The 18,592-nt window shown below is 36.9% G+C and overlaps 1 pseudogene; it reads left to right on the forward strand.

The window, feature by feature from the left end:
• The first annotated feature begins 3,596 nt into the window (after positions 1-3,596).
• On the forward strand, positions 3,597-17,093 carry LOC138304648 (alpha-L-fucosidase-like; annotated as a pseudogene).
• The last annotated feature ends 1,499 nt before the right edge of the window (positions 17,094-18,592 follow it).

The following is an 18,592-nucleotide window of genomic DNA, read 5'->3' on the forward strand; positions in this document are numbered from 1 at the left end:
AGGTAGGGCGTAAGAATGGTACCTGCTGCACCTATTGCATGATCGTAAAAGGCGACTAAATTTAGTATCTTTTCTTTCTTTCTAGCTTATTTTCTCCCAACTGTTTCCCTTGACACCACCTCACTTTTGGCCTTTAGTTGAGCGCTGGCTCCTGTGAGATATGCTCTGAGTTCTGTCCCCTGGCCGAGGACACACCAAAGTCTATCAAAGTGGTAGTTTCTGCTCCTGCTTAGCGCCCAGCAGACTGGGAGTGGGCCGACTGGTTAGCCCATTGTCAGTACTGTTGCCCTTTTTATAGTGCTATATCACTGAAGCATGCCACCGAGGACACCAAGCAACACACCCAACCCGGGTGAGGAAGGCTCTGGGCTCTGTCCCCTGGCCGATACACACCAAAGTCTATAATAGTGCTAGTTTCTGCTCCTGCTTAGCCCTCAGTAAACAGGGAGTGGTACGACTGGTTCGCCCGTTATCAGAGTAATGCAACCGGGTCAAACAAAGGTCACATACTGACAACGGGCGAACTAGTCGTCCCAGTCTCTGCTCCTGCTTAGCGCTCAGCAAAAAGGGAGTGGGACGACTGGTTCGCCCGTTGTCAGTATAATGTGACCGGGTGGGGTGTGTTGCTTGGTGTCTTCGGCGGCATGCTTCAGTGATATAGCACTATAAAAAGGGCAAAAGTTCCACTATACAAGAAGACACAACATGAATATACCGCAGTCTCCTGAAACACGCACCTCGCACAACATACACGCAACACACCGCATACATGGGAGGCCGTCCTTACATGACCATAGCTGTTAATAGGACGTTAATTAATCAAACAAACAAACAAATGTATGCTGAGCGCTAAGCAAGAGCAAAGACTACCACCCTGCTTAGCGCTCAGTAAACAGGGAGTGGGACGACTGATTCGCCCGTTGTCAGTATAATGTGACCGGGTCAAATAAAGTTCACATACTGACAACGGGCGAACTAGTCGTCCGCGTCCCACTCCCTGTATGCTGAGCAGGAGCAAAGACTACCACTTTGGTGTGTCTCGGCCAGGGGACAGAACCCAGAGCCTACCTCACAGGGACGAACGCTCAACCCAAGGCCAAAAGTGAGGCGGTGCGAAGATAGGCATTAGGTAAGTTAAAGTCAGCTAGGAAGAAGAGAAAAGATAATATCCTAAATTAAGTCGCCTTTTACGAGCATGCAATAGGGGCACCAGGTACAATTCTTACGCCCTACCTGCAGGACCTCCACTATAATGTGGGGTGTGCTGCTTGGCGTCTTCGGCTGCATACTTCAGTAAAATAGGATTGTAAAAAGGGCAAGATTTCCACTATACAAGAAGACACAACACGAATATAATGCCTTCTTCCAAAACACATCTCGCACTGCATACACACTACACCCCGTATACATTGGGGCCGTCCTTACATGATCCTGACTACTAAAAGGACGTTAATTAATCAAACAAGCATGCATGGGAGGACGTCTTAAACCACTTCAGATATGATAGAACGTTAAACAAAGTCATCCTAAGTATCTTGAATGAGTGCTTATTTCATATGATTTTATGAAACAATACTTAATTAGTTTTTATTTTAATATCATTTTTTTACTATTTATTACAAGTTTTATACAATCCCATATGAAATGAACAAAGGTTTGAGATACCTTTTTATCAAATAACCTGCTTTTCGAAGAATCTCACGTCAAAGTACATCATTTTGCCCTGCCGTTCTCAAAATCCTGTCATATCAATTTTCTGGCATCATTGTATTGTTTCTGTCAAGACGTCACAATGACCTTTCAGCAAATTACAACAGTCATATTACTAGTGAAGCACCGCCTCACTTTTGGCCTTGCGTTGAGCGTTCGCCCCTGTGAAGAAGGCTCTGGGTTCTGTCCCCTGGCCGAGACACACCAAATTTTATAACATTGGTAGTTTCTGCTCCTGCTTAGCGTTGCCCTGCAGGTAGGGCGTTAGAATTGTACCTGCTGCCCCTATTGCATGATCGTAAAAGGCGACTAAATTTAGGATCTTATCTTTTCTCTTCTTCCTAACTGACTTTATCTTTCCTAATGCCTCCCTTGGCACCGCCTCACTTTTGGCCTTGAGTTGAGCGTTCGCCCCTGTGAGGAGGGCTCTGGGTTCTGTCCCCTGGCCGAGACACACCAAAGTCTATAAAAGTGGTAGTTTCTGCTCCTGCTTAGCGCTCAGCATACAGGGAGTGGGACGACTGGTTCGCCCGTTGTCAGTATAATGTGACCGGGTGGGGTGTGTTGCTTGGTGTCTTCGGCGGCATGCTTCAGTGATATAGCACTATAAAAAGGGCAACAGTTCCACTATACAAGAAGACACAACATGAATATACCGCAGTCTCCCAAATCATGCACCTCGCACAACATACACGCAACACACCGCATACATGGGAGGCCGTCCTTACATGACCATAGCTGTTAATAGGACGCTAATTAATCAAACAAACAAATCCTGCTTAGCGTTCAGCATACCAGGAGTGGGACGACTGGTTCGCCCGTTGTCAGTATAATGTGACCAGGTGGGATGTGTTGCTTGGTGTCTTCGGCGGCATTCTTCTGTGATATAGCACTATAAAAAAGGCAATAGTTTCACTATACAAGAAGACACAACACGAATATATCGCAGTCTCCCAAAACACGCACCTCGCACTACATACACGCAATACACAGCATACATGGGAGGCCGTCCTTACATGACCATAGCTGTTGATAGGACGTTAATTAATCAAACAAACAAACAAACCTTACATGTCCATGGCTGTTGATAAGACGCTAATTAATCAAACAAACAAGTTTTTTTAAGAATGATAAAGTCCAAAATTTAGGAGCCTTTTTACAAGGTCATTTAGAAATATACTGTGGTATCATTTGGAATTCTCGGTAATATGAAACATTGATTATTTGAAGCTTTTGATGTTTATTTAGATAGATGTTATTTCCTTATTGCATTGTCTATTTAAAAAATTTGTCAGCATTGGTTAGTTGATTGGCCTAATCATTAGAACAAGGTAAGTAATGATTATCTCCCCTCTCTTACAGCATTTGTTACCATGGTTGACTGCACACATGTCCAGCCCCTTTCATGACCCCTGATTGGCCATGAAAGGGCGGATTCAGTCCTTTTTATGGCTATGTAATCCTGATTGGTCATGAAAGGGGATTAAGTGTGGACTCAACTGTGGTAACAAGTGATTTATTGGGCACACTTTTCCATGCCATACAATAACCTTTACTTATAGCATAGTAGTGACTAATTTATATCGAGGAACTATTGAAGCCACGAGGCTGACTTTCATTTCCTTATTGGTGATTAATCAATTTCAGTTCCATGTATGTACATGCACATATATCGTCAGGTCTTAGGTAAACCGAACTCGTAATTTTTTAATAAATACACACAGTGACACGCTTGTCTCATTGGAAATATGTGAAGAATCAAAGTAAAAAATCAACGATATTGTCCTAATCTCGTCTAAAATGGTCGTTTACAAGTGTACGGTTTGTTAAACAATGTTTGGGCCTTCTGAATTACGTTAAAAAATCATATGACTTTGATCATGTGACTTCACGAAAGACTACACACGAACAACATGGCGGACATCAGGTTGTTTGTGTTTTTAGTGTGTGTTATACTCCCATTTTGCGTCTGTACAAAGTACGAACCGACATGGGAATCCCTCGACAGTCGGCCCCTTCCGGGCTGGTACGATGACGTCAAACTAGGGATTTTCATCCACTGGGGTGTATTCTCGGTGCCAAGTTATAAGTCGGAATGGTTTTGGTGGTACTGGCAGGGAACTAAACAGAAAGATGTGGTGGATTTTATGAAGGAGAACTACAGACCTGACTTCACGTACGCCGACTTCGCCTCACAGTTCACTACCGAGTTCTTTAATGCAAACGAATGGGCAAACATATTCAAGGCATCTGGAGCAAGGTAAAATGTTTACCTAGTCACTCGGCCATAATATATGACCATTCAGGCATAGCACTTTAATTGTATGATCATTACTACAATGAGACGATGTATAGCTATAGCCTTTAGACTGTTATAGAGATATCACTGGTTTAGCTCCAAAAATAGAAATTTCAACATCTGTAAATTTCTTATTTCATAACATATCTTTTTTCTTAAGGTAACAGAGACGGTCCCATTTATCTGGGTCAGCAAATAAACAGGCTTTTAATACAATAGCTTCGTACATGACACAATACATTGTGTATGTGTTTTAAAATCAAACAAATAGTTTAATTATATATGATGCGTAGTGATAAAATCTTGCATGAACACCGCCACTGTCAACCTCAGCCTGAACCAGAAATACTATCTGGCAACTTGCATACAATGTACGCCACAGTACGTATATCTTATTCATAATTGATTAATGAGACATCGTATGGTAAGTATTCGTTTTTGCACTATCCGCCGGGAACCAATGTGATACTAATTTTTAACGCTCTTGTATTACTTATTATGTTACAAGAAGGTCATGCAGCTGCTGCTTTCTAACTTGTTCGTGTAACTCTTCGTTTACGGGAGGAGGAGGGGGGGGCGTAGAGATATGAATGAATAGTTAGATGGCCAAGGTTATACGTATAGACTATTCTACAGGCGTGTAACACTATAGAGGTAAAATGAGAAAGACCAAACTTGGAAGAGGTACTTGTTCATAGATGTCAACAACCATCCAAGAGAACGACGCTTGGTAAATCAAGAGATGCCGAAGATGCTGTCGTCTTATGTTTTCAATATACCGCAGTCTTCCAAAACACGCACCTCGCACAACATACGCGCTACACACTGCTTACATGGGAGGTCGTCCTAACATGACCCTGACTGTTAATAGGACGTTAAAATAATCAAACAAACATCTTATGTTTTTCGCCATCGTCCTAATTACCGCGAGTTGGTTGACTATCACTGCGCTAGACGGCAAACAAGCGAATTAGATTGCGCAGGAATCTTGCATTTGTTTGATATTGTAACCTCGTCTTAGATCATCGATATATATTTACTTATGTTAGTATTGTTCTTAAGAAAAGAAGTGTGGCTTTAAAAGACTTAATCTTTTGAGTTTTTGTTGTCGAAGGCCTCAATAATACGTATAAATTGTGCTCCATGATACTCACATTACTTCTGATCATTTCGCTGCTGGTGATCGTTTAAAGTTTGTCCTACGTACAAGAAGTGCTCTCGGTGTGGCAAGCTCTTTGGTGTTTGGAGCGTTCTCCCCTGTGAGGAAGGCTCTGGGTTCTGTCCACTGGCACGAGACACACCAAAGTCTATAAAAGTGGTAGTTTCTGCTCCTGCTTAACGTTCAGCATACAGGGAATGGGACGACTGGTTCGCCCGTTGTCAATATAATGTGACTGGGTGGGGTGTGTTGCTTGGTGTCTTTGGCGGCATGCTTCATTGTTATAGCACTATGGAAAGGGCAACAGTTCCACTATACAAGAAGACACAACATGAATATACCGCAGTCGCACATGCAACACACCGCATACATGGGAGGCCGTCCTTACATGACCATAGCTGTTAATAGGACGTTAATAAATCAAACAAACAAACAAATCTTTGGTGTTTGGGCTGTTTGCAGTCTATTATACCTCGATGTATATGCTCTACATAGATCAGAATGTTGTGCCACGCTTAATGTTCTTCCAATGCGATGTTGAATTTCAATATTATTATATCTTTCCGTGGAAAGCGTATTTGCATTCAGTGATGCAGCAATGTGTCAAATTAATAAATCAATCGCCCCTCGACCACATGAAGACATAATAGTTTATCGAATTAAGTCAAGCTTGGAAAGTTTATTACAAACTAATTTGTGTGTGTCGTGTTTGGAGAAACCGCAAGTGATCGAAGGTGTCGAAGAGGAGTCTGCACCAAGAACAATCTCGAGAAATTCTTCGCTGTACGTATCAGCAAATATGGTTATTCGACAATTAGCTGTGAAAATGAAGATTGTCATCATTAAGAGATATGTGATCACAATGGTGGCGATGACACAAAATTGCAAGATCACATATCGTCTGAAAATACCAAGATGTAAACTTATCACTTAACGATGCTGATCTAATGATGCAAGTTTATGGTCGTTCAGCTTCCTTGTGGTATACTGACGTCTCTTTCGTACACGTAGATCTGTATAACAATTACCTACTCGACCATCTATAGTTGCGATGACGTAGCTCTGAACGACGGACGAAAGATTTCTGACAGATGGTCGTCGTCAACGGGAACGGAGTGGAGGCAGGGTATGATTATTCGTTCTAGACCATCTATAGTAGTGATAAAAAGTATGCTTCTGCTGAAGCATGTGATGTGAAAATTTATAAGAAAACAATCGATCATATCGATAAATATCTTAGGCCCGCGAAATTCTTTTCCGGACTATAACTCAAAAACCGTTTAACACAACTTCTTGAAACTTTCTGTAGACATCAGACAAGCGCCCTATTGCGGACCTTCCATTTTGATTTTTTTTTCTTATTACCACGGAAACTTAGTCAAAAATACTGTTTCCTTTTGTTTCCGGACTATAACTCCAAAACCGTTAACCGTAACTCCATGAAACTTTCTGAATACAACAGACAAGTGCCCTAGTTGTGCCTTTTGCTATTGTGGACCTTCTATGTTAGATATTTTTTTGTTACCATAGAAACTTTTTCCGGGCTCTAACTCCAAAACCGTTCAACGCAGCTCCATGAAGCATTCTGTATATATTTGCTGTTGCGGAACTTTTTTTAATTTTTTTTCTGTTATCATGGAAACTAGAAAAAAATATCAAATAAAAGATTCTTTTTGTTACCTGCTGTCAATTTTTTATCAGTTTAACAATAAAGTTAAAATTATACTTGCATAATTGTTACTTTGACCTTGATATATTTGGATTTTGCGACTCCTTGTTTAATTATTTATGATTAATAAATATTCGAATTCTATGTTGAACAGCTAAATGTAAGCACATGTCATGTTTTAAAAGAAACTGGCGACATTTGCAAAACAATAAAAACGGAACTTATCTTTCTTTGAATATTTTTACCGTTTTTTTTTTCTCTGTTTATTTATTTGTTAATTTTTCAAATATCAAATAATTCTGATGAAGATCTGAAGCATATAAATTATGCGTTTCTTGAAAGGTGCGTGATTTTTGGACATATGCGAAATGCCGCGGATTGCAAGCATGTATTCCGGACTATTTATAATATCTGCATGGTATCATGGACCAGAAAACATATATATACTAATGTATGATTCAGTGAAATGGATTTAGATTTTTCTGATTTAGCTATTTCGATTTATATGTTCAACAGCTAAATCATAAGCTTATGTATGTGTTGTGTTTAAAAAGAAGCTTGGGACATTCACAAAACAATATAAAACTGAACTTTTAATTCTTGGAATATTTTCCGGCAAATACGTACCGTTTTTATTTTTTTCAGACATCTATTAATTCCGTTGTATTCCTGAAACAAATAGGCCTAAGCTATGTGTTTCTTTGAAAGCACGTGGTTTTGACACGAAATACGAAACATGACTTTTGGAAAATAATTGCGACCATCGCCATCGCATGTCAACTGCGTGAATCTTTGGGGTGCGGTGTATCGATCATATGACTGCGTGATCATGTGACCGTATTGTGTAAACAGACAACATGGCGGACGGTCGGTTGTTTGTGTTAATTGTCCTGGCATTGTTTTCATCGTCTTATTGTCTGAAATACGAACCAACATGGGAGTCACTTGACACTCGACCTATTCCAGGCTGGTACGATGATGTCAAACTAGGAATCTTCATTCACTGGGGAGTTTTCTCGGTGCCAAGTTTTTCATCGGAATGGTTTTGGTGGAACTGGAAAGGCATGCCTCTTCCTGGCATTGTTCAGTTTATGAAAGAAAATTACAGACCTGACTTTACCTATGCTGACTTCGCCTCACAGTTCACTACCGAGTTCTTTAACGCAAACGAATGGGCAGAGATATTCGAGGCGTCTGGGGCCAGGTAAAATGCTTTGCGATCACGTGCACCCAGGCGTGAAAAACTTGCATAACCATAGTATTAATTTAATCATGCATGTACTGAGGTCTATTGTGCATGTTTTCTTTGCGTTATCAGTTGTAATATGATCGATTTAAAAATAGTCAACTTGAAAATCAATGCAGAACTGTCATCTATATTTTATAGGCATCTAATATTCTATATACCTGGCAAAGAAAACTCAAATGAAATCCAGTAGGGAAATTCGAAAATGTCAGATAATTAAGTCTGTTTGCAGTGTTAGTTTCTTCAGTAATTTTTGGTACATTGTATATCCATGTAGTACATATCGTAATTCCTCATCATTACTCATCTGCATGTACATACATGTAAATAGATATGCATGTACATGTTAGCGACTGCATCGTTTTATCATCAGTGCAAACAATTGCATATCTAACATAATCCATGAATTTTGTAATATGTTGATAAGAACTACACAACTCTTTATTGCCTCGCATTGGCTCTTTATCTTCTATTATATTCTCCAAGCATAATGTTGCTTTTATAAGATTGTAGTGGTAAGACATTGAAGCTATAATTAATCTTTAAAATTGATACACATTATACATAATTTGTATGCTGTGAATAAATAATAAATCATTGAAATGTTGTGATATAAATTTTGTTCAACTTTCTGTGTACTGTATACATATATAGCACATAAAGGGTATTGGCAAGGGATTCATAATGTGTGTGTTTTTTTTTAAATTTTTTTTTTAAATATAATCAATTTGATTATACCGATAACTTTGTCAATGGCAAAATTTTTTGAAAAGATATACATGTGTAGAATATATATACTGATATATGTTTATGTATGTACATATGTATACATATATTGATTTGTGAAGATCTAGCTAGAGTAAGTTAATTTTTTGAAGAAAATATAAATGGCTTTGAATATATCTGATGATCATTAAAAAGATATTCTTAATCATATGGTGGTTTGTGGAATGGTGACAGATATCCTAATAATGTATTTTATTGTTGTTTTAGGTATGTTGTGTTGACCAGTAAACACCATGAAGGATTCACCAACTGGCCGTCTAAATATTCCTTCAACTGGAACTCCAAAGCCACTGGACCAAACAGGGACCTTGTTGGTAAGCCTTGTGATGTCTCGTAGTAAAACAGACATTTTCTGAACATGTATGTTCTGTATTCCTCTAGAACTGTTCTATAATTCAAAGTTGATGAAAAGTCAACTTAAATTTGTCATTTGAATTTTGCTGGTATCATTTCTCACTAAACCAAACTTTCACATATATTCTTAAAGACAGCTATTTTTTTGTATCTATATGTAGAACAAATAATCATACCATATGCATACTGTGTATCTATATGTAGAACAAATAATCATACCATATGCATACTGTCACTCCATTTTGACGACGATGGCGACCATCTGTCAGAAATCTTCCATCCGTTGTCCAGAGCTACACCACCGCAGCTATCTGTATAATTGTACATCTCTATCAAAATGTCTAAATCTTGCACCTTGAGTTCGGGTTTCAAAATTAAACAATATTTATCTGTACATTTTTGGTGTCAAAATTGCTTATTTGCTTCTAGTTTTATGATTGGCTTAATCTTGTAATGTGGTATCTTCATCAAAAGGTGGTATAGTGATAAATGGTAACATACCACGTATTCATAATTTAGAATAATACACCTTTTATAATTACATGCTTTTTAATACCACAGATGTTTCAAACTTCCATAGTAAAGATTGCCTTGTCATTTACATCATATCTTTAGTGAGTCAGTGTGCACTTTAAGTGGTAACACTAAATCATGCAACTATGAAATGATAAATTGTGTCTTTTATGTTTGTAATGTCATGTTTTGATGAAAATCAATAAAATGTAAGTGATAAAAAGAAAATGTCTTAATCTGATATGAGGGCTAGTGAAACTACTTTTGAGGGTAAACATGTATAATATAAATTATATAATACTTCCTTATTTACGGCTGATTCTGTTAATCCTTTCAAATATTTAACTTGCTACATGCATGATGTATTACGTAATTTACATTTCTAGGAGAACTAGCCACAGCTATCCGTAGCAATACAGACATCAAGTTTGGACTATACCACTCCATGTTTGAGTGGTTTCACCCTCTCTACCTCCAGGACAAAGCTAACAACTTCACTACCAATAGATTTGTCCAGGTAAGAATATCTTTATTAATCTAATATACTTACTCTTAAGCTTGTTAAAAGTCACCCACAATAGCATCATGTATGCACTGTCACATACCAAAAACATCTGAAGTCTTTCTGCACCTGAACTGTCACTAGGAAATGATTTACACTTTAAAGATCTCTGTGATTGTATATATAGGCTGTGGTTATTTGAATAATAAAAATTCAGTTAACACAAAGACTGTTTCATAATAATAATAATTAATAATAATGATAGAATCATTGGCTTTGCTAACTGTGATAAGATATTCAGTGGAATAAGTGTGTAACATGTATACAATTTGTATACTAATAAATCTAGTTCATTTATGAAAATAAAATTTGGTAATGTTAACGTTGCTGTCATCATTTTGGAAGAAAAGTCTGGTACATAAGTACATGTGTGGGTTTGATCTTGCTGTCCATTTACTACATGTCGCTGCGAAGATTAACAATTTACCATACACAATTTGACAATCATACACATTCTGGTTTTATCAGATCACTTCAACAGTTCATTTATGCTGCTTTTATTGCATGATATGTATGCAGGTTGCACTTTATGGCACAGTTTTATGACACTTCTCACATTTTCATGTTTGGTGCTCAAATCACTTTAATCTTAACTGCAGAAAAAATAAGCCACCATATATAGGTTTTAAAGTTTTTATCGGTAGAAATTTTATCATCCAAAATTATTTCCTTGATGAAATTCTCACGCTACTTCTAATGAAAGATTCTCTTTAAGACTTTATTGTGTTCGTTAAGAATAAGAGCTTAATGTTATTGGTTCATTAGAACAAGAACCTGCCCGAGTTGTATGAAATTGTTGAGAAGTACAAACCAGAGGTTGTCTGGTCCGACGGCGACTGGGAGGCACCCGATACCTACTGGAGCTCTACTAAATACCTCTCATGGCTCTACAACGAAAGGTACGGTTGCCATAGTTACCTGGACACAGAAGAGTTCCAATATCATAGAAGGAGTAATGGTTCAGCTCTGAGTGTCTGAAGCAGATTGTTTATACATCACGCTGTGTAGATATTTTGTTTTCACATTAAACGTCATCTGTGGAAAGAATCTAAAGGAAGAAAGATTGGATTTTTTATCCCATGATGAAAAGATCATCAGAGATAAGTGATCTAGGAAATGAGGCTGTCTGTTTGGAGAAGGAAATATCCTTGCAGGACACAAACGTGGATTTGATTGAGGAGAAAGGGACCTTCTCTGGAGAAAGAAATGGACAAAAATCACAAAATGTCACAAAGACTGACATTAACAGTTTGTTAATTCTCTGCATTCTGTGTATGCCTGGTCGCTTCTTCTCTGCTTTTGCCGAATTATCTTTTTTTTTTTTGGTTATCTGAATTTATTGGAAAGTTTCAACGTTGAATTTTAGTCCTCAAGTTTGTTGGTTAGTTGTGATGGACAAGGTGATGGATTTTGATTTCTACAAGATTTTATTGTTTTATTGATAACATATATATATTCATCAAATGGATGTTTACCATTAAGTTCTTTCCATGCTATCAGGAGATTTAAAGGAAAGTTAAGAGATGTCAAACCAGTGTATGGTTACTTATCTTTTCCAGTAGGAAAAACATGTTTACTTTTTGCCTGTAATATATGTGTGTGAACAGCTGTGTCACCAAGTGTTTGTTGGGATTTTGGGTATTTTCCCCATTTCTATAGTTTGGAGGTCCATCAGGATGTGGGCTATATAGTTTCAGATTTTTTGTGTGTGTATTGCTTCATTGCGCTAACAGAAAATTGTGGCATTGAAAATAATGTTAAGTTTGCTTTGCTTAAATATATAAAATATAATCTTAAGAGTAACAGACTAATGCTATCATTGTAGTTAGTGGTGGTCAGCATATTCACCTATTACAGTACTTGTATTACCTCTATATTCTCTGCACCTTTGTGTGACGGGTTGAAAGAGCTGCACAATTGTATTTCATTTCGTCACTGAGGTTGGTGTGGACAAATCTATCTCACATTTGAGAATAAGATGGCAATTACACTTTCAGGATTAAAAGATTACCAGAATTACAATTTTCAATTTGTACGATCCTACTTTTGTCACACAAAAAGACCTTGGAAGAATTAATATAATGCAACATAGACAAACTCATACCAGTAGTTGGTGAAGTACTACTACTGGCAGAAATAATACATGACGTAATATGAGGACATATTAAGTCAGTGATTAGATATAACACATATGTTGTCAACATTACAGAGTAAGACCCTGCCCGAGCTGTTTGAGATCGTTAAAGCCTACAAACCAGAAGTTGTTTGGTCAGATGGAGATGCTGCACCGGACACCTACTGGCAGTCCACAAACTTCCTCAGTTGGCTGTACAATGAGAGGTACAACAACCAAATCCTACATCTGACTTATCTTCATCTTTTAGATGCTAAGATATCCAAGGGAAGATAACTCTGTTATGAAGGGGAGATAACTATTTTCTGATTATTTGCCTTTTCAACAGTCCACATAATTTCCTCAGCTGACTTTATTTTATAGTATTGAAGACGTAGCACACTGTCTTACATAACAACTAGATCCTACATCTGAATGATTTTATCAACATTTGGTCGATAAGATATTCAAGGGGAGATAACTCTATTTTGATCTACTCAGCAGGACCTTTGCATCATGCTCCATGAGACCAGAGTTGAACCATTACTCATTCAAGATATCTATACATTCGTATTTACTGTAACTGTGATATTTGCATTATCTCAGTATCTGTAGAAAACCTCATGCTTTGTAAAAACATTACCACATTCATTGTATTTTATGCCATTAATTTCCTTAATTTGTATCTGTTTAAGAACTTGAAATGTTATTAAATAACTATTTGTTTAAATGGCAAAGAATCACAGTACTGTTGCTGTTTGCAGTAAAGTTTGTTGAAATTCAAACCCAAACTTTAAGGTGTGTAATAATAAAACTTGTGTGACTGTTACAGCCCAGTGAAGGATACTGTGGTCGTGAATGACCGATGGGGCAGCGGCATTTCTTGTCATCATGGTGGATTTTATACTTGTGGAGTATAGGTTCAACCCAGGTAATGATATCAATATGGAGGTTTTGATTCAATACAAGTTTAATGATGCTAGCAGACAAAATATTTTGACTGTTAAGAAATAAAGTTACACAAGAATTTTGTTTCAATGCTACAGTGAAACATGTCTCAGCAACCACTGCTGCATGGAGACCACCTGCAACATTTTCTCAGGCCTGTGTATAAAGACCACTTAGCTATAAAGACCACTTTTTCCTTGTTCATTGGGTGGTCTTTATAGTCAGGTTTGACTGAATATACAATGTACATAATCTATGTTTCAGTCTCTTTGAATGGCCTTTCCTTGTAAATCAAATGTAAATATGAAATCAGTGCTCTCTATTTAAATAGAAAATTTCTCTTGTAGGTGTTCTGCAGAAACACAAATGGGAAAATGCTATGACAATCGACAAGTACTCCTGGGGATTCAGACGTAACGCAAGGCTCCAGGATTTCCTGACAATGGAGGAACTGCTCAAGACTTTTGTCGGCACAGTCAGGTAAATAATCAGAAAATTCCTACATGTCTGCAGTATAGCACATAATGGATACCAATGTACAGATGTATTTGTATACTACTAAGCATAAAAGATTAATGTGTGTACATGTAGATAAGAATAGAGCTATCGATTATCTTGCAAATGTATCAAGAATTACAAGAGATAGTGCAATGGTTGAAAAACTGAAAAGGGAGGGAACTCCTGTCTTTTTGTCCTGCCTTCTCTGAGTACTTCAGGAATTCTTGTGGCGTCACAACCCGTGTATGGGTATAATGTGATTTTTCAGTGACTATACTCTTCAGCTTCAACAAATATAAATTCTAACCAGTCGCGTATGAATTTGTCTAAAGATATTCACCAAAAAGGTCCAAAACCATATCGCTATAATATATACACTTGTGATATGTACCATTCTGGTGATTTTCCTCTCCTCTGCCTGTTTTAGCTGTGGCGGTAACATGCTGATGAACGTTGGCCCAACCAAAGATGGAAGAATCATACCGATCTTTGAGGAACGTCTGCGACAGATGGGTTCATGGCTGAAGGTGAACGGAGAGGGAATATATGGCACTCGTCCCTGGTCTCACCAAAACGACACCGTCACCTCAGACATTTGGTAAGTAAAACAATCATTACAAACGGAAAAGTGAATGTCATGAAATATTTCTTACGGAAAATGTGTTATTTTCTGATTGTAAATCACGATAAAATAACTGTCTCTCATACACATTTGTATAGCAATTGAACAATGAAACTTCCAAATATAATCTTTTAAAGCATTCTCATTCTTATACTACAAAAATATTAAAATCTGTAAAAATCAGTATTTCTTTGTGATTGTATTGATTGATAAATAGAAAAAGATCTGACTTCACTTGTACCGATGTATGAATTGAGCATGTAGTGACAAACAGAGTTACTTCCCCTAGGTACACCATGAAGAAGTTCCCTGCCGGCACGGCTGTCTATGCTGTGGCCCTACAGTGGCCAGACTCAGGTGTCCTGAAGCTCGGCGCTCCAGCAGCCACTTCAGCCACGAATGTCAGTCTGCTTGGTTACCCTGGTAACCTGACCTTTACCAGCGCGGGGGCGACAGGAATGACCATCAATATACCGCCTATACCATTCAACGAGATGCCATGTCTCTGGGCATGGACATTTAAAATCACCGGACTGTCCAACTAGTTGACCAATCAATAAGGAATGGAGGATTGGTTTGAATAAATCCAGTGGATGGACAGAAAATCAATAAAAAAAAAATCAATGTGGACAAAACAAGTTCAGTTCTAATACTCAATCCAGTGTTACTAAAGCATTCTGTGTTTCGGTGATTTCACCAGCAGATGTTTTAAGGTAAAGTGTAACAGAGAAATTCTGGTACACTTTCTGTTCATTTGCCATTTCATTTCAAAGTTACCAAATGTAATTATGCTGTGAGTATAGGGTCAGATTATGTGCAATTTCTAGTTCCCATAACTAACTAAAAAGTTAATGAGAAATTGAAGATTTGTAAACTCTCTAAATTGTACTACATACTGGTATCACAGAAAAAATGTTTTCGTTTATTTTGCTGGAATTTTTGTACTACATATTATGTGATTTTGTCTTTAATGTTTTGAATTTCCACATTTTCTCACTCAGATAGGGGATGTGTATTGGTAAAAGCTTTGCCAGTTTGGTTAGAATTCTTCATTATTTGTTAAGGCAGTATATATAAATGGCTGGCTGACAGAACATTCTACTTTTGAGAAGAAGCTCAATAATCATAATGACATATGGCTTCAAATGTAAAAATGAAAATCAAAGATATACTGCTAAAGATTAGCCTGGGAATTGTATTGTGAAGAAAATGTATAGCTGTCGCAAGTCAATGTGTGGAATTTGAAACGATTATGAGTACTCTTTGTTGGATTTTCATTGCTTGTTCCTCAATTTTTGTGGCAATCATCAAAATATAAACCAAGACACAAAACCAAAACCTGTTTTTGTATATTTATGAAAACAATTTTGTCAAACCACATTATTATGACGGAATGATTTGATTTAATATCTTTGACAGGTAACCTGTAATAATTCTCTGCAGTAGATATGTGTGTGAGAGAGTGATAAATAGTTTTATTAGAAGTGTATTGTTCCACATTAATCTGTTGTGTGATACTAATTCCTTATAAAGTACATACTACTAATTCCTTATAAAGTACATACTGGGTTGTGTGACAACCCGTTAACATGTTACCTCCTTTAACTCATTCACCCCTGAAGATATATTTAAACTCTTCCAATCAAAGGCTGGAACAGTTCATTATGAAATTTCAGGGGTAAATAAGGAACTTTCATTCACTATCACATCTATGATCAATTTTGTTGTGTCTTTCACTTACTATCATGTTGTCATGGCAACACTCTAGTAATCTAACAGAATATGCCCAAGAAATAAATTCCAAAACATTGAAAATCCTGGTTTTATAATGATCTTGCTCCCTTGTCTGTCTTCAGAGGTATCAGTTTTACTTCCCCTTGCTTAACCCTAACCACCTGTACTGTAGGAGATGTGTGTAGAAATCCAGAAATGTGATATTTGTTGTGTACTTCAGAACTTTTCCTAGTGGCGGTTTTTCTGCTAAATTTGTATGAGTATGCTTTTGTCAATTTTTGACATCTTGATATTGTTTTTTAATACCACCATATTCAAAGTCTTTGTTAGTTCTACTATTGTTTTGGATACAGCGATTTAGTGAAGTTTGGCTTTTCAGTAGAACGTGTGAAAATACATAGGCATATCAACTGTTTGAATTGTTATGTATATATTTGTTCAATATGTATATGTATGTATATATTTGTTGTTGATTATGATGTACATTCCAAGAAGTGATCACAATTATAAATCATTCCAAACAGTAACAGTTTCAGCTGCTGGGACCTGTCGCAAGATTCCATCTTACATATTCAAGTGCCTTTAGCTCTAAAGCTGATATAAAATGTTGGTTATTTTTTGACAAATTCATTGAATGTATTTGAAATTTGGCATTTAGTTTTATGATATGTATTTAGAATTTAAAAGAAAAATCTCAGATTTTGGTATACCTAAATTTACACCTTCACTTTCTCCACCTGGTGGCGTGTCTCATGGTACTGTCATTGATGTCTACAACATTTTTATCCTGTACACTTTTTACAGGGTATGATATATATATTCTTATGCAATACTTTATTTGAAAATATATTTGTCGCACAATAAAAATATTTTTATTCTATTTTGTGTTGCGTTATCTTATTTTAATGATGATAACCAGCAACTTTCTTCGTCACTCATGACAACAGGTCATGTTTCTGCTAGCTAACCAAATTATTATTTTTAAATCAAGTGACCTCTGTTTATCTTGTCAAGTGACCTCTGTTTATCTTGTCAAGTGACCTCTGTTTATCTTTTGGATTTTTAAATCAAGTGACCTCTGTTTATCTTGTCAAGTGACCTCTGTTTATCTTGTCAAGTGACCTCTGTTTATCTTTTGGATCAGAAGGATTATTAATGGTACCTACCTTGTTCACATCATTGTTCATGTGAATGACCTTGACCTTTTTTCAAAAGTTATGAATTATGTGACCTCTGTTCATCTTTAGGACTAGAAGGATTATTTAGGTTACCTTGATTGTTCACGTCCTTGTCCGCGTGAATGACCTTGACCTACATTTAAAAAATGACTTTTGATACCTATATACATGTTTTGGATCGGGAGTATTATGTAATGGTACCAAACTTTTTCACGAGAATGACGTTTAAAGCAATAGTACCGTTTGATTATGTCTTCAGTAGTAGTTCTCTTCTGAAATAACCGGTCGCGGTGGCTGAGTGGTTTTAAAAATGTCTCGACATAAACCACAAGCCCTCTTTCTCTTTGTCGCGAATTTGAATCCCATGTTGGCCAGTTGCCAGGTACTGATCGTATAATTCGGTGGTTTTTCTCCGGGTACTCCGGCTTTCCACCACCAACAAACCTGGCATGTCCTGACATTACCCCGACGGTTAATAGGACGTTTAACTAATAAGACCCACTTCTGAACTATTAACCAGAGTATTACCGGCTAATTAAAGAAAAAAAAAACAATTTCAATTATTTGCAAAAACACCTGTATGCCATTAAATGTTACACTTTCTGGCGTAAAAGCATGACCGTGTCCTTTAAATAGAGCATGGTTTTGTGCCGAATTAAACGATAACTTACGAATAATTGTCCTGTGTTTTAACGACCGCCAGACCCTACGCTCTATATAGGATTCAATTATTAACATAACTTTCTATGCTGCTAAACACCCATAACACTTGCATAAGATACAGGGAATTGACTTACGTAAACGGTGGTGGAATATAATGATTAAAAACTTCATCTGTAAATCATTTTTAACCAGTATTTATAGCTAATAGACATCAATCTACATGGAAATCAAAGTTACTTTTAAATATCGAGATTAGGGATCGATTATGATGTAATTTACCTTTTAGTATTTATCTTTGTATAAATATAATCATCGTTGATAATGGAGATTATGTACAATTGCTCAATCATGTAAACAATGTGTTAAGTACACATAATAATACACGAATGAATATTTTCGCAGTTTTACAGATATTGCTTTGGCCGCAAAAATTAAGTCCATGTAATTACTAATAATTTGTTCAAATTCATTTTTTTTCGTTTTAAATAAAAATCGCGAATTTGAGACCGCGAAAATTAATGACAATATGATATGTCTC

This window comes from Argopecten irradians, chromosome 12 (assembly GCF_041381155.1).
Source record: "Argopecten irradians isolate NY chromosome 12, Ai_NY, whole genome shotgun sequence".
NCBI lineage: Eukaryota > Metazoa > Mollusca > Bivalvia > Pectinida > Pectinidae > Argopecten > Argopecten irradians.